The sequence below is a fragment of the Bidens hawaiensis genome, unplaced genomic scaffold, assembly GCF_021521415.1.
Source record: "Bidens hawaiensis isolate Kalapana, Puna unplaced genomic scaffold, B.hawaiensis_p1.1 tig00030473_1, whole genome shotgun sequence".
NCBI classification, from domain to species: Eukaryota; Viridiplantae; Streptophyta; class Magnoliopsida; order Asterales; family Asteraceae; genus Bidens; species Bidens hawaiensis.
The window spans coordinates 216028-234784 of record NW_027505180.1 but is presented as its reverse complement, the minus strand read 5'-3'; the positions used below and the strand labels follow the sequence as shown (position 1 = coordinate 234784).

General features: G+C 39.5%; 1 pseudogene; it reads left to right on the top strand.

Moving 5' to 3' along the window:
• The first annotated feature begins 6138 nt into the window (after positions 1–6138).
• LOC143611282 (protein EDS1L-like) lies at positions 6139–14117 on the top strand (annotated as a pseudogene).
• Positions 14118–18757: the final 4640 nt, after the last annotated feature.

The following is an 18757-nucleotide window of genomic DNA, read 5'->3' as shown; positions in this document are numbered from 1 at the left end:
GTTTTCGCAAAATTCAGACGTAATCGATCGCAAAATTAATGAACAGTGTGCACCTGAACTACACAAATACAATCATATCTGAATTAAACAAGAAACTAGTGCATTTAAAACAGGTGATGAAGCAAATTAGATATACTTACAGCAATCGCACACAAATTAGGGTTGACTAGAAGCTTCATCAATAGAGAGAAAGAACAGAGGGAAATTTATCGTCGTCGTGAAACTAAAAGCAATTGAATTATTAAGTCGATGAACGATTTCCTGATCCGCGTAGTCATCGGAGCACCTGCATTTTGATCTAAAATCATTGGATACGGGGACTATTTGTACGAGAACGAGGACGGTTTAGGGGTACTTATCTTCGCGTAAATGATAATATAACAACACAAAGCATATCCAGCGTTTTCTTTTTTATTTATTATTTTTTTCACTAAATTTTAGTGAAAAAATTTAGTGACACAAGAGCTAAATGTCATTAAAAACGGTGTGTGGCATTAGATTTTTAGTGGCATACGCAAAATGCTACTAAAATCATAAATTAATGGCACTAAAACTAAGTGCCACTAAAAATGTGTTACAAGCAAAGATGGCATACACAAAGTGACATTAAAAACCTAAATTAGTGGCATACACAGAGTGCCACTAAGATCATAAACTAGTGGCACTAAAACTATCTGCCACTAAAAATGTGTTATAAGCGAAGATGACATACGCAAAGTGTCATTAAAAACCTAAAGTAGTGACACAAAGGCTAAATGCCATTTAAAACGTGTGACACTAGATTTTTAGTGGCACACGCAAAGTGCCACTAAAATCATAAATTAGCGGGCACTAAAACTAAGTGTCACTAAAAGTGTGTTACAAGCAAAGATGACATACAAAAAGTGCTATTAAAAACCTAAATTAGTGGCATAAAAGTTAAATGTCATTAAAAACGTGTGCCACTAAATGGCCTTTTTTTGTAGTGGTTGTTATTGTTCATACATGTTTATGATGTATGCGTGTATTACGTGTAATGTGTTTACCGCTTTATGGTGAGACGCAATCGCAAACGCAAAGCGGAAATGTCAGATGGGGCGTACCTGCGCTACAATATTTCAACTTCGGTCGTAAAGAATGGTGATACCATTATCATTCCCTACGTTAGAGCGCTATTTTTTGTTGCATTCTATTTACTTTATGTTGAATATATACGCATGACGATTATTGAATTGCACTTTTTAAATAGATATATACGCAAAAATTATGAAAGTTCACCAACATATTTTGTTAACAAAATTATTACTATTTAAAACGCGCTGCAGGTTGATACGATAAAGTGCAAAGACAAGAAAACTAGATAGACTCTAGGATTTATTTAAATGAATAATAACTGTTTCTTTTCGATGTAATTTTATTTGTCTCATTATCGAACTACTTGTGTACTTGCAAAATCATGGAATAATATAAATATATTGTCACTAATAATAGTGTTAGGAGCTTATGAGTGATCTGTATGTTGCACATGGGCGTATTCCGCTTAAAGCCGGGGTGTTACACAAAGGTTGTTTGGTACCAATTTATTGGAACTAATAGGTAAAAGGCCAGTCACGCCCCTGATCATAGACAACGCCACCAACTCTAGAAGAAATCCACTATCTTAAGGCCCACTAATGCATTAAAAAAATTGAAAATTTGAGATTTGCATGAATTTGCAAGAATTTGGTTGAAATGTCTAATTACTCATGATGGTTATACAAGTGTCCAGATAAGCTTTGATAATTGATATGTATGAAAACAAGTTGTGCACGTTATTTTGATCTTTGAGCATTTGATTAATATTTCCCCGTGTTCCTCTTCTCATGGTGAACCCAACCCCAATAATCCTCCAGCACTACTCACCACCTTGAAATAAAGACATCGGCTTCAGATTAAATCACTTTTTTGAATGGCGAAGAGACTAAAGTTAATTTGATAGTACCCCACAATATTTAATTGGATAAGACAAAAGTTTCAAGAACGAGTATGAAAAATTGTGTGGAAATCGTACCAGAATTTGTATGAATTTGATATATCAAATCAGGCCAAATGATTGTTATATAAAGGTTAACTGGCGCAATAAACCACCGCAAACATTCGTGAAACGATATGACAGTCAACGAGAGAATTCACACACACACGCACACACACACACACACATATATATATATATAGGAAAGTGAATATGGGGCTATTAAAACATCTAACTTAGATGTGAAACTCATTAAAACTACAATTTTTTTTTATTAAATCCAGCTAATTTTTTTAATTCTCTGTTTACGTTTGCAAATTTCGTTTCCCCAAGCATGTACTACTTTCTCCTGGACATCTTCTACATCAATCCTCTATTCAAAAATTGCTAATATTCCATGATAAAAATTCCATTAAACTGATTTAATCAAAATTAAATTACTTCCTTGAAAATGAGGTTATTATGAACTGGTGGCTCAAAATACATCCCTATTCTGAAACCTAAGCATACAATGGGATCCAATAATGAGGTGAGAATGAATTAATCATTGAATCTGTTTATCCTTTGAATCCCCGACCTGATAGCTCTTGCGAGGTAGTCTTTTTCATGACAATTTTATAATACGATGAAAAACGATAAGAAAATATAAGGAATTGATTAACCCAGTTTTAAAGGATTTTTTCATGGAGCATAATCGATCTATGCTAACAAGAATTAATGTAGAAGATGCCTGGACAAAAACAAAAAGAATTGGGTAACCAAAATTTGCACCGGACAAAGACATAATTAGGGAAACAAAATAGAGAATTAAAGAAGTTAGTTTAATTTAATCAAAACTACCTCGTTTTAATGGGTTTTGCATCTAAGTTAGATATGCAACAACCAAATTCACTTTCCCATGTATAAATACATTGTTATAACTCAAAACTCATTTCATGAAAACCTGGCTCACATATATAGAGAGTAATCGAGTATCCTCTCATTTTCCGGCCAAACCACCAACAACGGCGGTGACACTCTCCTTCAACATCCTGTCCGTCACCCGCAAGCCAAAACGGCCGAACAATAGCAGCAACTGCATGACCGACGACTTGGATTTCTTGTTGGTCGCGATTCTGGTCACTAATGGTGCTAACGATGACCGAGGGCCCAGATCTCTACTTCCGGTGACAAACTGTTTTCCGGCAAGCTCTCACGACGAGGTTTCGGCTCAGGTGATGTTTTCCGGCCAGATCTGGTTCTCCGGCGAACCGATTCAACACTTTCTCCGTCGATCGAGGTAGAATCCGAATCTGTTACTTTCGTTTTCCCGGCTGTGCACATTATTAACGACATTGATCGCTCTCGGTCAAAGCTGGTCAAACTGAGTCAACTCAGCTCTTGTTCGCAACGAAAAATCTGAATGAAATGATGTATTTGAGTACGGAGAGCGTCGGTCAAACTTCAGTCAACCGTGGTCAACCCCGGTCTAGCCCAGTCAAGCTTGGTCAAACCAGACCAATGTCAATTAGAATTAGGGGTGTTCACGGTTCGAAACTGTGAAACCGTCCAAACCGGTCATCGGTTTGGTTTAAGGGTTGGTTTTTTCTTCAAGTTTCGGTCGGTCGGTTTCAATAATTTCAAACCGGAGTGAACGGTTTGGTTTACGGTTTATATCAAAAACCAACCGTACAAAACCGGACCGGACCGTATAATATAATTATATATTTTTTTAAATATTTTATGTTATATATATATATATAATTTCAATATCTATGTTAAATATGAACTGATAGTGCAAATGTAATAGCAAGTTGCAATGAATTGGTCTTTAAATTTTCTTCATTAAAGTATTAAACCTTAAATCAGGATATACTTTATGATCTCGATCAAGCTCAGAATCTCAAACCACTTATTCCGATGTATTTTCATATTTCTTGGCAGATTGTATTTAAACATGATCATGGACGAATTGTATTTATATATGTTAAACATTTCAAATTATTCGAGACTCAAACCGCGAAACCAAACTGGAACCAAACCGAATGAACGGTTTGGTTTAAGAGTTAAACGATTTGGTTTTGGTTTACAAGAATCAAAAACCGTTACCAACGGTTCAGTTCACGGTTTGACCCAAAAACCGCGAAAACCGGACCGTGAACACCCCTAATTAGAATAAACGAGAAGGTATAAATGCACGCTCAAACAGTTCGTATATTTTTTACTAATAACTATAAATAATAGTACATGCGCTTGAGCTGAACCAAGATTAAACAGTTGACCCGACTCAACCAGCGAGGTATTAAGAGCATTCCCCGTGGTTTCTCCAAATTATGTGAGGGAGTTCTTCATTTTTCAGAGATGGTTAAAAGTGGTTGTGAGAGGAAGAGAGAGAAAATGTTACTGTTCATGGTTAAATTTGGAGAAACACACTATTCACCTTTATAATTTTTTAATGTTTTTTAAAGTGGTTGTGAGTAAAAGAGATAGAAAAGGTAATGATAAAAGTATAAAAAAATATTATTTAATTGAAAATGAGAGAAAAAAGATTGTGTTTTTAGTATAATTATAGAGATAGAGATGAAGAATCGACCGGAAATGCTCTAATATGATAAAAATAATGATCTACAAGGTTCGGTAACTAACAAACAAATGATAGGTAATAAAAAAATAAAAATCATTCTAGTTGTGGTGATATTAGGATGGCCGATGTTGAAACTAGACTTGCACAAATCGGTTTATTTTAAAACCCTGAACCGGGTAGGAACCGTTTTTTAAGAACCGGGTACAAAATGGAACTGGTTCCTGTCAGGAACGGGGTAGGAACCGGACCCGTCCCGGTAGACAAATATCAGGAACCAGTGGAACCGGGTAGGGTAGGAATCGGGTCTGGTTTATACCCGAAAACCGGTTCCAGCGGGTTTTCCTAGTTTAAATCATTTTTGATCGTTGGAAACCGGTTCCAACGGCTATTTTACCGTTTTTAGACCGTTGGAACCGGTTTTGAATGTTTATACTCACCCCCACTTACTATATATAGACATACTAGGTTTAGAACTTGTTAACCAACTCCCCTAACTTGTTAAACACTTCAATTTCTTGTTAAACCACTTACCATTACCAATGGCAACCAACGACGAAGTTGTTATGGTTATCGACACCCCGAGATGCCTCAAGGTTTGGGTTCACTATGACCTGTGTGTCATGACCGACACAGAGGAGATGGCGCAATGCAAATACTGCGGAAAGTTTTTAAAGGCGGCATCGAATTTCACCATTCGAAAGCATACCAATAAGTATTGCAAGGAAAAAAAGCATTTGGATGCCAAAAAAGGAGAAGCCGGGGAGTCGTCCGGCTCTACAAGTCAAGCCCCCGCCGCCGGTAACAAAGCTTGATGGTCGTAGATGGCGGGACGAAAACAACGAACAATGTTTGTTATTTTTAGTTTTATGTTTAATAATGTTTGTACTTAATCGTTTTGCAATAATGTTCGTTGTGTAATGTTCTATAATTATATATATGTGTTTAAAAGTTAGTTTAAGTGTTTAAGACAAGTTTTTTATTTAACACAAACAAATAAAACTTTAAAAAACTTGTTACGTTAATTAATTGATTCGTATTACATAATACATAAATGATTAGAACAAATACAAAAAATACAAATTAAAATTAGTCGAGTTCCGGGCTGGAACCGGGTAGGAACCGAAATCGGGCTGGAACCGGTTCCGGGTAGGAACCGATTTTTTGACAAATACATGGGTCCGGGTAGGGTTATCCGGGTATTATAATACCCTAACCGGGTATGGGGTATACCGGGTACGAACCGGAACCAGTTTCGGGTCAGTCACACCGGTTCGGGTCCGGAACCGGTTTTTTTGGACACGTTTAGTTGAAACATCTAACTGAATCAGATCTAGTTATTGCTCCTCTGATGTCAACTGCTCAGATGTTGCCTTTCGATGTTAATCATCTAAATGAAATAAATATATGCTTTAATCTACAGAAAAGATAAACTAACTTCCTCGTAATTTTGTGGAAAACCTCAAATCAACGAAGACTTGATAACTGACGAATCACAAGTTTAGTAAAAGACTAACAATATAAACTTAAGTCTTTTCTTGAGCTCTTTTCTATATAAAAAAACACAAACACAAGTTAGAGACCGAAGATGGAGAAATTAGGTGTTAAAGAAGGTGAGATCGTAACGGCTTGCACTTTAGCTGTGAGATCACACAAGTCCAATAATGGGTTTATAAAGGAATCTGGTAGTGAAGATACTCTTTTCGCCTTTGGTGGATCATGGGGTATTCATGATTTTTACAGTAAGGAGCCTTTTAGAGTCGGTATGATCAACGTTTTGCTGTTCCACCACTAAAAAGTGTTAGTAATAATGATTTTGCTAAGATCACTAAAGGATTCTCTCATATTTCAAGTTGTTCTAGAAACATTGCAGGAAGAGGTAACGTACGATTTCACTCTTTTATTTATTATGTTAATGGGTCCAAATTCAAGTAGAGAAAGCAATCAAGACCGCAAAAACCCATAATATTTACTGGCCACTCTTCAAGTGGTCCGGTGGCGATCCTAGTCGTCGTATGTTACCTTGAAAGATACACAAGATCTAGCGGCTGCTTCCCGTGTAAATGTTTAACTTTCGGGTCACCACTTGTAGGCGACCGTATAATGGCGCATGCTCTAAATCGAGAAGATTGGGCCTGTTTCTTTGTTCGTTTAGTAGGAAGACACGACATTGTTCCTCGAATAACGCTACCCATTTATCATTCCTTACAACCAAATTCATGATTTCCTTAATCCCAACTCAAGAAACTTTGGAAAACCATCAATCCAAATCTCCCAAGAAGCTTTGACATTTTCTGAAACGGTTTTGAATGACACATCGTTGGTTTCTAGTCATGCATCTTGTACTCTCATGGGAAGCACCAACCCATTCCTAGAAGTTATATCTTGTTTTGTTGAGCTTACATAAGTCATATCTTGTTTTGTTGAGCTTATATACCTTCTGGAAAATTTTTCTTTTTTAACGGAAATGGGAAATTGATTTTTATTAAACCCAAATGCAGTTCTTCAGATTATATTTTAATGTTGTCAGCCCGGTGACGAGTCACAAGTTGAAGATGCAGCACACAAAAGCTTATATATATGGATTACTCTAAAGAACTAGATAAGAGTTTGTTAGGGATGCAATATGTTGTGTATCTTGATGATGATATGTAGAATCCCATTGTTTGCAAATGGTAATGCTTCTGGTGACTTGTGCTATACACACAACTCTAAATGATCTTGGTTTGGTGAGTGTTAAAACATATGCTAGATTACACAGGCAGGTTAAACAAATGGTATATTAAATTGTTTGTAATGAAGCTTTAAAATATATGAAACGATGTTATGTTTCATTACTATATATTATGACACATAGTGCAACATATTACTTATTTTCTAGGTACATGCTAGTATGAGAGTTTAATTGTGTTTAGCACAAAGATACTAGATAGGATTTTATATTATTGTGAAGAGCACAACTATATTATGTTCCAAAACGTTTCAGATAGAGCACACCCACATCAAGGATGCTACTTTATGTTTTTGCACTCCATTACTTTTACAGTAGGATGTTACTTTTAGTTATGAATCGGATGATTTGGGTTGTGTTAAATCTGAAACATTTAGGACAATAATGTTATTGTGCTCTGCACAATAATAAAAAGTTGTATCTTGTATCCGTGTGCTAAACGCAATTAAACTTTCATACTAATGCACACCTAACAAATTAGTAACTTGTTGCACTACGTGTCATAATATATAGTAATAAAGCATAATACCGTTTTATAAATTTTATAGCTTTATTACAAACAATCTAATATATTATTTGTTCAACCCACGTGTGTAATTTAACATATATTTATCACTCACGAAACTGAGATCATTTAGCGCTGTTTGTACAGACATCAAGTTAGCAAAAGCATTATCATTTGCAGGCAATGGGATCTCCATATCATCATCAAGTTACACAACATCTTGCATCCGTAACAAACTCTCACCTAGTTCTTTATAGTAATCCATATAAAAGCTTATGTTTGTTGCATGTTTAACTTGTGATTCATCATTGGGCTGGCAACAATAAAAACAGAATATGAAGAACTGCATTCGGGTTTTTAACGCAAATCACTTTCCCAATTCTAGTACCAAAGATAAATGTAAGGACGAAGATTAACGAAACTGGATATAACTTCTAGAAACGAGTTAGTTTTTTTCCATGATAGTACAAGCTGCATGACTAGCAACCTACGGTGCGCTCTTTAATGTTGTTTTGAAAAATGTCAAAGTTTCTTTGAACATTGGGATTGATGGTTTTTGAAAGTTTATTGATTTGGGATTGAAAAAATCAAGAATTTGATTGAAATAGGTTTTAAGGGAGGATAAGGGGGCTAGTATTATTCGAGGAACAGTGTCGTATCTTCCTACGAAAAGAAACGGGCTTGGTTGTCTCGATTTAGAGTGTGCGTGAAAGTTAAACGTAAAGCAGCTGCTAGATCCTGTGTAATTCTCAAGGTACAAGATGGCGGCTAGGATCACCAGTTGATGATTTATCTAAAACCGTTAGGACTTTATACTATTGTGTAGTTCACAATGGGTAGGCTATGTCTTCGAGCTGCATAGGCATTTGAAAAGAAATGCTAGAAAACCAACAAATGATTGATTCAAAGATAGCCAACATCATAAAAATGCAAGAAGTGATAACCAACTTCAAGTGGTGAATCGGTAATTAGAAACACAACAGAAAAACACAGAACATATGCCAACTTGCAATATTATATTAATCAGAAAATCTACATAAAAAAACTGATTAGAGAGAAGAGTATTTATTAAGAAGGGGCATTTACATATTTCCCCTTCCTAAATTTTGAAATTACATAAGGTCATTGTACATTGTGCATTAAAAACTTGTATTTTGGGAAAATATGTAATTTCTCTTGTTTAGGAAGGGGAAATATGTCAAAATCCCTATTAAGAACTAGATGACTCCTAATTCTACTCAAACTCAAACACAAACTATCTTTATCTAATATACCTAAATAGATAAACCAATTTATTTATTCCTTAATATTAGAACGAGTTTGACTATGACTCGAACTCCCGGTTTGGCCTGACTCACCAAAACCGATTCGATAATTCCCAATATTCACCCCCTGAATTTCTGAACCGTATTCGGGAGTTCTTCAATTCCAAGTAAATCTCTCATTTCCTTGAACTTGATCTTTGCTAGTGCCTTTGTTAGTATATCAGCTCGTTGCTCGCTTCCGCTGATGTGAACATCTACTTCTTCGGCTTCGTAACATTCTCGAATAAAATGATAACGAGACTTTATATGCTTAGTTCTTTTGTGGAACACGGGATTCTTGACGAGTGCAATAGCTGAGGTATTGTCGATGTAAAGATTTACTCTTTGAGGCGGTTCACCCAACAACTCACTTAGTAACTCGCGAAACCATACCGCCTGACATGCTGCTTCTGTAGCAGCCATATACTCGGCCTCACAAGACGAGAGGGCCACATTTCCTTGCTTCTGTGAACACCATGAAACTGGCTTGTTTCCAAAATAAAATATATGTCCCGACGTGCTTCGACCGTCATCCGGGTCAATATTGTGACTACTATCAAAAAAACCAACAAACCTCTTCGTTCCTCCTCGTTCATAATTAATCCCGAACCCAATAGTTCCTTTTACATACCTCAGAATCTGCTTTATAGCTAACCCGTGAGGCTCTCGTGGACTTTGCATGTACCGACTTACCACCCCGACCGAGTATGCGAGATCGGGTCGGGTGTGAAGTAAATATCTGAGGCAGCCGACAACTTTTCGGTATTCGGTTGGGTCGATCTCGGCTTCATCTTCAGCTTTGGAAAACTACAACCCGGACTCTATAGGAACAAGAGTCGAGTTACTCGGTTCCATCCCGGTTTGAGCCAAAATCTTCCTCGCATAAGCCTCCTGCTTAATTTTAATTCCACCTTGCTCTTGTGAAACCTCGATTTCAAGGTAATACGTTAATTTTCCGAGGTCTGACATCTCGAACTTAGACGCCATTCCTTTCTTGAACTCTTTAATAATGCTCAAGCTCGTGCCTGTTACAAATAAATCATCTACATAAACAGCAACGATTAGTAAATGTTTTCCGCCTGTCTTGCGGTACACCGACTGTTCTTTTGAGCAACGAACGAACTTCATATCTTTTAGTATCTTATCCAACTTGGTATTCCAAGCTCTCAGTGCTTGTCTCAACCCGTACAAGGCTTTAAACAACTTATAAACCTTGTATTCCTCGCCTCGTTTTTCAAAGCCTTCTGGTTGAGATACGTACATGTCTTCTTTTAACTCGCCGTGTAAAAACGCAGTTTTCACATCTAGATTGTGAATTTCCCATTCGTTGGCAGCCGATAAAGCAATCAATACGCGAACGGTCTTGATACGGGCCACGGGTGCAAATACCTCATCGAAATCAATCCCGTGCTGCTGAACATACCCTTTCGCCACCAAACGGGCCTTGTGCTTATTTATTATACCATCTGAATTTCTTTTAACCTTGAATACCCATTTTACCCCTATAACTTTAACACCATTCGGTGGCTCAACAATCCTCCAAGTTTCGTTCTTCACGATGGAGTCAATTTTAGCTCGCATAGCCTTCATCCACTCGCTCTTCTTTCTCGCTTCGTCATAACAATTTGGCTCCTCATCGGTCGTAAGCCAAAGTTCATCATAGTCGAGATCAACGTGCAGAACATAATCATCTAGTTTTCGGGGTAAAATATGAACTCCCTCAGATCTGCGAATTCCGGTTTGAGCTTGGACCTGATTTGAGGCTGTTATTGGGTCCGTTGACTGCTCAATTTGGTCCGTAGGCTGCCCAAAGTGGGCTGTTTCAGGTGCTGCACTTTGTGGGCTTGAATCACAATTTATTGTCTGACTTGAGCTGCCATTTTCAGCAGATTCTGTGCCCCTCAATGAACCTGACGGGCTGCTGGAAATACTAGGCTCATTCCTAGTAGGATTTATCAATCCAAGTCCAGAATGCACCAAATCTCCCCACACATACGTGAACATATCCGGTTCACTCTCGTTTCTTTCAACCGGTTCATTCCAGTTCCAGCCAGCTCCTTCGTTAAAAATCACGTCCCGACTAACATGAATTTTTCTTGATACGCCTTTGAGCCCAGTTCGGTTCCGAGATGAACTAGTGATATTGAGCGATCGTATAAATTCTTTAAATGCGTAGCTTCAACTTTAGCATATGCCATACACCCAAATACTTTTATATGCTTCACACTCGGTTTTCTTCCGTTTAACTTCTCATACAGCATTTGATTGAATAAAGCTCGGGTTGGTACCCGGTTTATCAGGTACGTTGCGTGATGGGCGGCTTCCCCCCACAAATAATTAGGAACCTGTAATGCTTTCATTATGCTCCGAGTCATCTCCATAAGAGTCCGATTTCGACGCTCCACCACGCCATTCTGTTGAGGCGTATATGGCGCGGTGAGATGCCGAATGACCCCATTATCTTCACAAAAACCTCGAAACTCATGTGAAGCGAATTCTCCTCCCCTATCAGTTCGGAGTGTTTTGATCGTCTTCTCGGTTTCTTTTTCGACAAGCGCCTTAAATTTCTTAAACTTGTCGAAAGCATCACTCTTTTCCTTCAACAAGATTATCCACGTATACCGTGAAAAATCATCAATTAAAACAAAAATAAATTTGTTACCTCCGAGTGTTGTCGGTGTTATCGGCCCGCATAAATCATCATGTATTAGTTCTAGAACCCGAGTAGCTCGATACGAGGTTGCGTTCTGGAATGTGTTTCTCGTTTGCTTTCCCACCAAACACGACTCACATAAGTTCTCTCCATGTTGGATATTTGGCAACCCGTGTACCATCTGCTTTTTCACCATGGAATTTAGTTTGTTAAAACTGATATGACCGAGACGTGCATGCCACCTCCAGGTGTCTTTCTCAACCGCTGTCATTAAGCACACCGGGCTTCCAACCTTCAACTTTATCTTGTAAAGTCAGTTACTCGTTCTTGCTACTTTCATCAATAACCGACCCTCGGTATCGTGCATCGTTAGGAACTCATTCTTCATCTGAACATCGCACCCCGACTCGGTTGCTTGTCCAAGATTGATTATATTACTTTTCAGTTCCGGTATGTAATATATTTCAGTCATTAACCTTTGTTCACCTGATTTTTCTTGGAAAAGTATCGACCCTTTCCCCTTAATCTCAACGCACAACCCGTCACCAAACCTAACTTTACCGGTTATCCGTTCGTTCAACTCCGAGAAAACCCACGATTTCCCGTCATATGATTACTAGCCCCATTATCCAAATACCAAACATCTTCCATCTTGGTGTCATTTTTATATCGGTCTTAAACGCTCCTCGTTCAAGTGGACCGTTTCATGCATATAAACGACCCCGTCTGCTTTTTTGGTTTCAGCTACGTTCGCCTCCTGTTGTTTTGGTGGTTTTTGGTCCGGACACGCTGACGCGAAGTGTCTGAGCTGGTCGCATCTGTAACGTAACATTGCACCTTGGACCAATCTTTCTTAGGCTTGGCTGTTACTGAGCTTGAACCAGCCTTGTTATTAACCCGCTCTCGATCTTGACTACCCGACCTACCACGTCCACGACCCCGGTTCCCATAACTACCTCTTCCTCGACCCCGAACATTATCACCTTTTCGGTTATTATACGAGTCTAACCTGCCAAACAATAGCCTCCCATCCGCATGTAGTTCTTCGTTACCGATTCGTTCCTTGTAAGCCTTCAATCGACCGACCACATCTGCATACCCAATTTACTTCAAATTAACTATTTGTTCAATTGAAGCAACAATGTGAATATACCTTCGGCGAAGGCTAGTAAGAAACTTCTTGACGAGCTTCGTCTCATCCACAACCTCACCAAGTGATGCAGATCTTGAAGCAACACCGGACAACCTGTTGGAATATTCGTCAATAGTTTCTGTCTCCTTCATTCTCATGTTGTCAAGTTCTTGAGTTAGGGTTTGTAACCTAGCCTCTCTTACTCGATCAGCACCCATGTGACGAGTTTTAAGTGCCGCCCACATCTCCTTGGCGGTAGCCATGTTCCCGACTTGCATAACCTGATCTTCGGGAATGGCTTGAAATAAGAGAGCAACAGCCAAACTATTCTGTTTGGCATCTTGCGATCCGGGATCAATCGCATCCCAAACCCCATGTACATTAAAAATCGCCCTCATCTTCATAGCCCACATAGTGTAATTAATCGACTTTAACATCGGGCAATGAAGGGCCAACGTCCCACCGTCCTTAGCCGCTCCCGATGTCGAACCAGAACTCGATTGAACCATGTATGACTTTCTTCTTGTTTGACTGTACTTCTGATTAAAAGACTTTGGTGTTGATGGCTCTGGATCCAGAACGTGACTATAAACCCTAGTCACACTGCAGCTATCCTCTTAACCCAACTCCGGACGTCTCCTTTGTTGAATCTCCACAGCAGCAGGTCTTGATCAGAACTAAGCTCTGAAACCAATTCAAGTGGTGAATCGGTAATTAGAAACACAACAGAAAAACACAGAACGTATGCCAACTTGCAATATTATTAATCAGAAAATCTACATCAAAAAACTGATTACAAAGAAGAGTATTTATAAGAACTAGATGACTCCTAATTCTACTCAAACTCAAACATAAACTATCTTTATCTAATATACCTAAATAGATAGACCAACATGTTTATTTATTCCTTAATATTAGAACGAGTTTGACTACGACTCGAACTCCTGGTTTGGCCCGATTCACCGAAACCGGTTCGATAATTCCCAACACAGCTACCAAAAGGCATGTAAAGATCACAATATTGGTTATTATGATGTTTTCAAGATTCAGAAAGGGTACACTCCTGACTTCAATGCTAACGTAAAGAGGCTGGAGCTTGTAGGCATTTGGGATGAGATTGTAGAGATGGTAAAACAGTGCGAGATCCCGGATGGGTTAGAGAGCCGCCCCAAGTGGGTCCACCTTGGAACCAAGTTCAGGAAGATGGTGGGGTCGTTTGACATGACCAATTATTATAGATGAGGATGTTCTTCGGGTTTCTGCGTTTTAAATGTTGATCGGAAAGCCAACCAAGATCTTGGTTTTTTTTGGGTTTAGGTCTTTTTCAGGTTAGGCTCATCAGGTTTAGAGTATCCAAGAAAACAAAAAAACATGGTACATAAGAAACTTAGATATATATCTACAATATCATATCAAGTAAACCATATGTGATTAACTAGTTAAGTCAAACAAATATACCATAATCGAACTCCATTGTGAAACATACTCGATTAAACTGAATATATCATAACCAACTAAACCATACTCGGTTAAACAATTAAGTCCAACATAGTGTGCCATATTGAACTCGATTGAGCATACCAATCAATCAAATAGAATTTACCACCATCGAACTTGCTATTAATTTAGCTTCAAAAATCATAATTGGTTAAATAGAATATACCGTAATCGAGTTCGATTGAACCTACTAATAATATTAGGTTTTAAAACAAAAAGATTATTCGGGTTGACCCAAGAACCGACCCGAAATACTTCGGCTCGGGTTTGGGTTAATCTTTTCCCATGCTCGGTTTTTCAGGTTGGGTTTGGTTAAAAGTGACGGGTATAATACGTATGTGGAATTATGATTGTATTGAATTGAATAATATGATTACAATAGGAGGTCCTATATATAGGACAATTACAAGTAATAACAGAAACAAATAATTTACATATATATCATAATATTGGTTTAATGTTCCCACTCAAGCTAAGGCCGGGGAGCGACCTTTAGCTTGGATCTAAGAAGCAGAAACCGTTGTGAGGATAGAGGCTTTGTAAACACATCTGCAATTTTATCGTTTGTCTTGATAAACTGTATTGATACCTTTTTTTGAGCTACCCTTTCTCTCACAAAATGAAAGTCAATCTCCACGTGTTTTGTGCGCGTGTGAAATACTGGATTGGCTGACAAATAAGTAGCACCTAGATTATCACACCACAAGATAGGTGCCAATGTCATAGATACGTGAAGCTCCTTAAGAAGTGCTTCAAGCCACTTTAATTCAGCAACAGTGTCAGCTAGGGCTTTGTATTCGGATTCTGTAGACGACCGAGAGACAGTTTGTTGTTTACGAGCACGTCATGAAATGAGATTCGATCCAAGATAGATGGCATATCCCCCCGTGGAACGACAGTCATCAAGGGAGCCTGCCCGATCAGCATCGGAATTAGGCTGTGAGGGACCGTTTATGGGCATCAGTGTAAGCATGAATGACGGAGGCTGATTGTTGTTGAATCAGTAAGCTAAGATGAGATGTTCCTTGGAGATACCGAAGAATTCTCTTAACCACAGACCAATGATATTCTGTAGGTGAGTGCATAAATTGACAAACCTTGTTGACCGCAAAGGTTATGTCAGGTCTGGTAAGATTTAGGTACTGTAATGCCCCAACAATTTGTCTAAATTTCACTGGATTGTCGAACTGAGGGCTATCTCTGAGTGCCAAGTTGGAATTAGGAGCCATAGGAGAGTCAACCGGTTTTGCCTGAGAGAGACCTGCTTTCTGAATGATATCAGAAATGTATTTCTTCTGTGAGAGATGCAAGTCATTACCTTTAAAGAGTACCTCAATGCCCAAAAAATATGACAACCGGCCCATGTCTTGGATCGCAAAGGTAGTGTTCAACCGTTGAATGATGTGGCCAATGAGGCAGGAATTGTTGCCGGTGAGAATTATGTCATCCACATAAACAAGCATATATAATAAGTGACCATTGTGGGCATAAATAAACAATGAAGGATCTGTTTTGGACCCATGAAAACCGAGTTTCAATAAGACACACGAAAGGTGAGTAAACCAGGCCTGTGGAGCTTGTTTGAGGCCATACAGGGACTTGTGAAGAAAACATACATGATTTGGCTTTTGTGGATCAGTAAAGCCTTGTGGTTGTCGCCAGTACACCATTTCCTTGAGATCTCTGTGAAGAAAGGCGTTTTGTACATCTAACTGGTGAAGAGGCCATCGCCTTGTAACGGCAAGCGACAAAACCACACGAACCATGGTGGATTTAACAACCGGACTAAATGTCTCGTGGTAGTCAATTCCTGGCTGTTGGTTGAACCCTTTTGCCACCAAACAAGCTTTGTGGCGTTTTATATTCCCATATTCATCATGTTTCAACCTGTAAACCCACTTACAATCAACAATATTAGCGGTAGGAACCGGTGGTACTAAAGTCCATGTACCATTTTTCATTAATGCATTGAATTCCTCTGTCATGGCAGCACGCCATTGAGGGCTTTTGTTAGCAATGGTAAAGGTGGGTGGTTCGGTTAAGGAGGGGTCAACGGAAGTGTGAAAGGCAGAAGGATTATAAGGAGTTGTCTGCTTGGGTTTTTGTCGAAGGTTTGCTGGTCTAGTACGTGTTTGGGTGGCGGTTGTGTTGGGAATTGAAGTAGATTGGGTTTGAACAGTAGGTTGAGTTGGTGGTGGAACAGAAGGGATAGTAGGTGGTGGGTTCGTTTGAGCCGAATGTTGATAGGTTTGATAGGCTGGATTTGTTGTTTGAGAATGACGGGAGTAGGTGACAGTAGGCGGATCGGCTGGTTTTGAGTTGTTTGGCTTGGCCGAGGGAGATGGTTCGGTAGTGGATGTTGGATTCGGTTGTATAAAACTGGTTTGGCCTGAGCTGGGATTTGGTTCAGTTTGGTTGGGAGAGGGTGGGTTATGTGATAGGTCGTTTGTGGAAGACGAGGGTTGGTCATATGCGGTAGGAGAAGAATAAGATGAAACATATGGATCGGGAGAAGGTGGGGTAGGTGTAGGAGAGGATGATTTAAGAAACGGAAAGTGTGATTCATTAAACCGTACATGCCGCGCGATGTAAATGCGATTGTTGGTAGGATCTAGGCATTGATATCCGTGATGAGAGGGGCTATACCCTAGAAAGACACATGGTAATGAACGGAAATCCATTTTGTGAGGATTGTATGGACGGAGGTGAGGAAAACATTGGCAACCGAAAACTCGTAAAAAGGAAAGATCAGGTTTTCGATTGAGAAGATTCTCGAAGGGAGAGATATGGGATGAAGTACGAGAGGGCATGCAGTTTATGAGGCATGTGGCGGCTGAAAGGCAAAGTTCCAAAAATGCATTGGAACACCAGATTGTGCTAAGAGGGTGAGGCCGGTTTCGACTACATGACGGTGTCGTCTCTCAACAAAGCCATTTTGTTCGCTTGTATGAGGACAAGATAGATGGTGTAAGATTCCGAGTGTTTTAAAGAAGGAGGATAAGTTTCGAAACTCTCCCCCCCCAATCTGTTTGAACCGATTTAAGTTGTGTTTTAAATTGTCTTTCGGCCATTGTGTGAAACTGTTTGAAGACACTGAATACATCAGATTTCTGTTTAATTGGAAATATCCACATATATCTAGGGGGTGTTTGGTAGAGGGATTTGATTGGGGAGAAATGAAATTAGAAATATTTCTTTTGTTTGTTTTCCACTTTTCATTTCTATTTCTCTTTCTATTTCTCTAAAACTAGAGAATTTCATTTCTCTTTAAAACAAAGAGAAATCCATTTCTCAGCAGCCTCCTCATAGCATGTCACCACCTCGTCTCCGGCCACCACCTCGTCTTCGACCACCACCTCGTCTCCGGCCACCACCCGTCTCCGGCCACCACCTCGTCTCCGGCCGCCACCTCGTCTCCAAGTCTGCAACCACCACCTCGTCTCCAAGTCTGCAACCGCCACCTCGTCTCCAAGTCTGCAACCACCACCCCGTCTCCGCCGTTCACAGTGGTGAACACAGAGATGGTAACCGGTTGTAGGTTGCAGGTTGTACGGGTGAACGAAGATTAGGGTTTCAAGTGGTGGTTCGTGGTAGGTTAGGGTTTTCAGATGGTCGGGTGATTGTGGTCGCAGGTTGGGTGACAGTGGTGGTGGAAATTGGCGGTGGTCGCAGGTGGCTTCTGATTATCATTATCATCATCGCCACCACAACCACCACCACAAAATCTCCAAAGAGGCAGTGATGACAGATCTGAGCCACCTTTTTCTATATCTTATGTTCCAAAAATTTGAATCTTTTTAATTTCTTGTGTACTGTGGTTGAAGAAGGGGATTTGGTGGCGGCAGCCGGTGGTGGTGGGCTGTGGTTGAAGAAAGGGCTGTGGTGGTGGTGCTGGTGGTGTGGGGCTGTGGTGGTGGGGCTGGTGGTGGTGGTGGGGCGGTGGTGGTGGGGCTGCGGTGGTGAGTGGTGTCAGGTTGGGTGGAGGTGGGGTTGGGTATGGTAGAGTTCTCTATTTATTTTCTCGTGTACCAAACAAGAGAAATGATTCTCATTCTCCATACCAATTCTCTTTCTCTACAATTCCATTTCCATTTCTATTTTCTCTCCTTTTCCATTCTCTGTACCAAACACCCCCCTAGTGTAATGATCAACGCAAAGTAAAAAATAACGATCACCATAAAAGGAAGTAACAGGAGCTGGACCCCAAACATCACAAAAAACTAAATCCAATACATGGATGCTTCTATAATTATTAAAAGACAAATGCAGTTTTGATGACTTTCCCATGGGACATGAATTGCAAAAAGGAAGAACAGAGTTTTTAATAAGAGGAAGACAATTCTTAGAAATCATGGTCTGTAAAAGCTGCGAATGAGGGTGTCCGA